A 6,571-nucleotide genomic window follows, 5' to 3' on the forward strand; every position below is an offset into this window, starting at 1 on the left:
CTCCAAGAATTAAGTCAGATGAACGAGCAAAATTACCAAAACCCCTTTGGGTAACTTTACCACATCAGAGCACAATCAGATCAATGGGTTTGAGGATATCACAAAGTTTATCATGTTCTTGTTTGGTTCAAGTGATTACACATTAAGGCAATCAGACATTTCACAGAAGACTACCACATGCCAACAACTCATGTATACAAGTTCATAAAGAAAACCGTGAACTTCAGATGGAACAAAGATGGACCTAAAATCAAACAGAAGTAGAAAGCTAATGCAAAGAGAGGAACATGCAAACAGGCTATCATATATGAAGACGAGGTATCCAAAGTTGAAAAATAAAAACTATTCCGTTGCAACGAGATCTTAACATTGCCTGCTTACCTGAAGCTCGAGATATTTCAACTTGGGTGTGGCATAAGAAAGAGCGTCCAGCGCATTTTGCACTTCACATTTGAGAATGTTGTTACCTCTAACTGCTGCGGCTAGATCAACCTAAAGTTGCTTTATGTCCATCTCCTCAGAATAGAGCTTCTCCCTTAGCACACTTGTCTGCAAAGTCTCCGATTTAAGCTCTTTAACCTTTTTCTGGTAGTTTTCCCGGACATAATTACTATTGTCTTGAGCTACTCGATATTCCGCTTGTAACTGAGTGAGCTATTGCCTTAGATTTTGATTCTCCTCTGACACTTGCTCCATTCTCTTAGACCAGAATCCTACAGATTCTGACAATCTTTTGCCGGCTCTTACTCTTTCAACTCTTTAATTCAGTAATTTCTTTTTTTTTATTATTTACCTTGATTATTTGTTTTATCAGAAGGATTTGATAAGTTCTTTGAATTGTTCTTGTGCTATTTGTTTATGGGGTATTTTATTAATTTTCAGTAGAAGGCTAGTAGTAAATAGTTTTGCGTCATGTCTCTTCTGGTAGTAGTATTAGTATATATTTTTCTTTTTCTACTTGTTGTATCGTATACCTCTGTTTTCTTACTTTCTACCGTTGTTACTGCTTATGCCTTCATAAATATCCTCGTGTTTTTGCTTTCCTTGCCGAGTATTTATGGGAAACAAATTTTCTACTTGCCAAGGTAGGGGTTACGTATGTTGTTGTTGAAGAAGAAGCATGCAGAAAGAGAGATGTTTTGCTTTGTCTCATAAGTATTTAGTTAGCTTGCAATATTTTGATGAATGGATGATGATTTGTGAGTGGATGTTTATGAGTGGTTTGCTTTGTCCTTTGAAATCTCATGGACACTAGTTTGATTCATATACAGTCTCCATACACAGAGATGATGAAGAACAACTTCTTCTTTTTTCGATCATCAACTAATGATGCAAACAAGACCCCTTCACCACCATTAAAGTCCAAGGAAGTTTCTTCTTGGAGGAGTGTTTCATTGTCATCTGGATCCTTCTATAACAGTAAGAAAGTTCATCCTAAGAAATCTGGTCGTGATTCAATCCGGTATGCATATCATTTTGCTGTAGCTTCCTTTTTCACACTTAAACTGACAAAGGAGAAGGTAAAAATGGCTTCTGAAGTTTCAAGCATGCTACGGAATCAAGTTGCTAAAAGGGCTTCTGCTAAGGAAGAAGCCAGCATATTACAGGCAGAACTAGATTTACAGACACGAAGATTGGAGACAGAAAAGAATGAGTTACAATCAGTACTGGAAAAGGAGTTGGATAGAAGATCCAACGATTGGTCTCTAAAACTTGAGAAATACCAAATTGAACAGCATAGACTCCGTGAAAGGGCGAGGGAGCTTGCAGAGCAAAATGACTCTCTACAAAGGGAAGTCTCTTCATTTAATGAGAAGGAAGTAGATAATATAATCAAGATATCATTTTCGGAGAAACACCTTGAAGATTTGTCTAAGAGAATAGAGCAAGTGTTAGAGGAGAATCAAAATCTAAGGCAGCAGCTCACTCAGTTACAAGAGGAATATCGAGTAGCTCAAGACAATAGAGATTATGTCTAGGAAAACTATCAGGAAAAGGTTAAAGAGCTTTAATCGAAGACTTTGCTTACAACGGTGCTAAGGGAGAAGCTCTATTCCGAGGAGATGTACATAAAGCAACTTCAGGCTTATCTAGCCGCAATAGTTAGAGGTAGCGACATTCTCAAATGTGAAGTGCAAAATATGCTGGGAGCTCTTTCTTATGCCACACCCAAGTTGAAATATCTCGAGCTTCAGGTAAGCAGGCAATGTTAAGATCTCGTTGCAACGGAGTAGTTTTTATTTTTCAACTTTGGATACCTCGTCTTCATATATGATAGCCTATCGCTTTCTACTTCTGTTTGATTTTAGGTTCATCTTTGTTCCATCTGAAGTTCATGATTTTCTTTATGAACTTGTATACATGAGTTGTTGGCATGTGGTAGTCTTCTGTGACATGTCTCATCGCCTTAATATGTAATCACTTGGACCAACCAAGAACATGATAAACTTTGTGATACCCTCAAACCCATAGATCTGATTGTGCTCTGATGTGGTAAAGTTACCCGAAGGGGTTTCGGTAAGTTTGCTCGTTCATCTGACTTAATTCTTGGAGAAGCTCACGAGTTATCTACTATGAATTTTAACAGTTAAAAAGGATTCATGATTTGGTTGAACTTCTAGGCTATGAGTTTTTTTTGAATTTCTGATGAAATATTATTGGTGATCTTTGTGTCTTTCTTGTTTTTCATGGTTTACGGTTGATACTGGCAGGTGCTAAAAAAGGACGAAAATATCAACCAGCTCACTAATGATTTGCAAGAATGCAAGAAGAAACTTGGCGTTGTGAAGGTGATACTACCAAAAGTATTTCAGGAGAGGGATTTCATGTGGGAGGAAGTTAAGAGCTACAGTGAGATGAACATGCTGTTGAATTATGAGATCAACATGTTGAAAAGGAAGGTAGATACCCTCGATGAAGACTTTCTTATAAAAGAGGGTCAAATCACAATCTTGAAAGACTGGATAGGCAAACCTTTCGACCTTCTTGCAAGTCCTGATTCTCTATTGGAGTGATGGATGCTAAATGGCCAAACTACAATTCATATTTTGTTCATTGACTATAGTGTTCATACTTCTCGTATACTTACTGGTTTTACTCTTATTCTTTCCCTCCTTTGATACTTGTTAAATAGAAAGTTTGCTTCTTTCTTTTGCAACCTTTTTGACTCTCCAATTGTAAACATTTCTTTTGCTTGAACTTCTTTTGCTTTATTTGGCTTTGTAAGTATTGGCTGTTTTTTGTCTTATGAACTATTTAGTGGGGATTGGTGTTACCATTTTCTTCTCGTCTATGAGGTAGAGGTATGGTTTACATATATTCTGCCCGAATATACATCGGATATGTTGTTGTTGTTGTATGGAGATTGTGTGTATAATAACAATCATATATTTGATGTCGGGTCATCCACGCTTTCATTCCTTCCAGGGAAAAGATCATTATGCTTACTGAGTTAACTTCTCATTGATGTATTCTTTCACTAAGGTTGAATTAAACCGCGCGATAGTATTTATATTTATTTTTGGTTCCTAACTGTACTGAAAGAGTAAGGCGCCACACCAACTTGCATGTACCTTGATGGATTTCACGGGATAGCTACCTTTCCAATAGTACATGTACCATTTATTCAACAAAAATTGAATAGATATGAAGAATCACCAAGTGCTTTTTTGCATTTGTGGAGTTTCAAATCCGAACCTCAATTCACAAAATCGTTATTTCTTTTCCTTATTCACCTCAAGTAATTAAGAGCACAAAATCTAGGATCATAACGACTGCAATGATTTTTATGCGCTTTATGTAGAGCATGAAGATAAGTGGAAAAAGAAGGATAGGTTTTATTCATAATGCAGCATGAGAAAATTCAGCATCAGTAGCTGCTATTGATGCAACAACAACAGCAATATATACCCAACGATCAGTGCTCCATTTAGGGAGAATATACAAGAATGGACCAAAGTTTGGCAGCAATATTTGGTTGAATACAACAGCTATGGAATGACATACCCGCTAACTCATACAGAATGATTCCAGAACTCAGCACCGAAGTAAGGCAGAAAATTTTAGGCAGTAGAGCAAGTAAATATTATTTCTAAAATAAACATCAATTAGCCCCATGGTAGAAAAGCCATACCTACTTCATCCTTTACTAATGAAAGTAGAACCTAAGTACATTATCACAACCCTTCTCGATAAGCTTTCATCTATTGAAATGTTTTACTATAAAATCATTAGCAATATTCATAAGTATATCTGTTTCTGCATGAATTATCAAAGTAACCGCTCAAAAGTTCATCATTCCTCCGCTGTTGCATGTCATTCTTAATAAACTTTGTTGTTGAATCAAACAAATGTGTTTTTCTCACACAAATAGCCTAGTACTTTTTGAGGAAAATTGGTGAAGTTCAGTGGGTTTTCTATTTTCACACACAAATAGCCCCGCTTGTATTCTCGGAGTCTCGGTCCACGCTCCAGTTGAGCCTGACACGAGGGTGGATGAAAGTCCCACATTGATTGGGAATTGATTCACAGTCTACTTATATGGACTTGAGCAATTGTCCCCCTTGAGCTAGCTTTTGAGGTTGAGTTTTGTCCAGGTATCACATCTTTAAATGGTAGTAGAGCCAGGTCCATCCACGTTTGAGCTCCTGGACCACGCTCTTGTTGGGCCTGGGCGTGAAGGTGGTGTTAGAGTGGGTGAAAGTCCCACATTGTTGGGGAGTGAACTGTCTGTCTTCTTATATGGACTTGAGCAATCCTCCCCTCATGTGCTAGCTTTTGGGGTTGAGTTAGGCCCAAGATCCTTTCTTGACACAATCAACCATCTTTTCTTTCATTGGAAACGGACAGAGCAGCTGTAGAGAATGTTTTCAACCTGAAGGGGATCAGGTGGGTAGAACCTGGGAGCATTAAAAAAGTACTAAGCAGCTGGAACGGGGATGTAAATGTAATAAAGGAGGAGAGATGGAAAATTGTTCAACATGTATATGGTGGACAGTTTGGACAGAAACAAACAAGGGTTGTTTTGAGGATGTCCAGAAGATCAACATGAATAGTTTAACACTTCTTTATTTTTGGTGTAAACACGATGATTAGCTCTAACAGAAGACATCATTGATGTGCTAGACTGTTTATAGGCAATAGAAAGACAGAGTAAGATGCAATACTTTTTGAAGGGGGACATCATTCTTGTTGGCTAGGGATTTGAACAAAGATGGGAAGAGCTCTATATAAAGGACAGGGATGACTAATATGACAACTCTTTTTTTGGATGGAACATAATTTTTGTTATAAGATATGGAAGATATGAAGATAGGCCAAAATGTTCTCACCTAACAGACTTTGAAAATTAAGAGCCAAAGAATGCTAAACAATGGGTGTAACTCAAATCTATTTGAATAAAAGGAATACTAACTCTGAGAGAACAAAACACACTCTCCAGTAGCCCAGTAAATGCAGTAGATCTTAAAATCCCACTGCTAAGCAAATTAATTTAAATGCTGCTTTAGATTAGAAAGTCACCTTGTTATATTATGTGTTCAGTGGGTTCTCATTTATACTGCGCATCATATTTTTCTGCACTATCTTTTCAACATTTTCTCTGAAGTCTATAATTTACTCTTCTTCACTTTGAACTTGGGCTCTGCAGGGCTCTGCATCTTGGACTTCTATATGTTGGTTCACTTGTAGTACTTCTTGCATATTCTATCCTGTATGGTCTGACAGTAAAGGAATCAAACTGGCTTGGGGCTACAACATCAACTGCCGTGATAATCCTTGGTAGTTCATTTCCTACATATATCTGTCTCCTTTTCTGACTCGTATTGTGAAATAATTTCTTATTTCATTGTGGTAAGTAATGAATTCACTAGCTTTTCATTCAATCAGATTGGAACTTGGGAGCTTGCTTGTATGGTTTTAAGCTTCTGAAAAGTCGAGTCGTCGTACTTTTTGTTGCCGGTACATCTCGGGTGTTCCTGATCTGTTTTGGAGTTCATTACTGGTTTGTTGTTAACCCATGCTAATTCATTTTCTTCCATAATCAAGTCTTCTTATAATTGTGGCATATGCATCCCTTTTAATGTTATTTGTTGAATAGAAACTTCTAATCTAACTTCTAATCTTCTGTTATCAAAAAAAAATCTTCTAATCTTTTACTGCAACAATTTTGTTTCAGGTAGTTTGGACATTGTATCAGTTATGCAGTTGTAGCATCTGTGCTGTTGGGTGTTTCTGTTTCACGGCATTTATCAGTTACAGACCCATTAGAAGCTAGACGAGATGCCTTGCAGAGCACAGTTATCCGACTTAGAGAAGGTTTCCGCAAAGAAGACCAAAATAGCTCCTCAAGCTCTTCTGAGGGGTGTGGCTCAAGTGTCAAACGCAGTAGTAGTGCTGATGCTGGTCATCTTGGTAATGCAACTGTGCCTTGCACTGGTGATGGCAGTACCTGGAATAACATTGAGGGGATTAATAGTGATAAGAGTATAGACAGTGGAAGACCAAGTCTAGCTCTACGTAGTAGTTCCTGTCGTTCAGTTGTTCAAGAGCCTGAAGTAGGATCATCATATGT

General features: G+C 37.6%; 1 long non-coding RNA gene across 1 annotated transcript; it reads left to right on the forward strand.

The window, feature by feature from the left end:
* The first annotated feature begins 5,704 nt into the window (after window positions 1-5,704).
* On the forward strand, window positions 5,705-6,256 carry LOC124895709. The gene is made up of 3 exons (XR_007051857.1): window positions 5,705-5,778; window positions 5,887-6,001; window positions 6,176-6,256. It is a non-coding gene; the product is annotated as an uncharacterized LOC124895709 (long non-coding RNA).
* The last annotated feature ends 315 nt before the right edge of the window (window positions 6,257-6,571 follow it).

The sequence above is a fragment of the Capsicum annuum genome, unplaced genomic scaffold, assembly GCF_002878395.1.
Source record: "Capsicum annuum cultivar UCD-10X-F1 unplaced genomic scaffold, UCD10Xv1.1 ctg9257, whole genome shotgun sequence".
In the NCBI taxonomy this organism is placed as follows: Eukaryota; Viridiplantae; Streptophyta; class Magnoliopsida; order Solanales; family Solanaceae; genus Capsicum; species Capsicum annuum.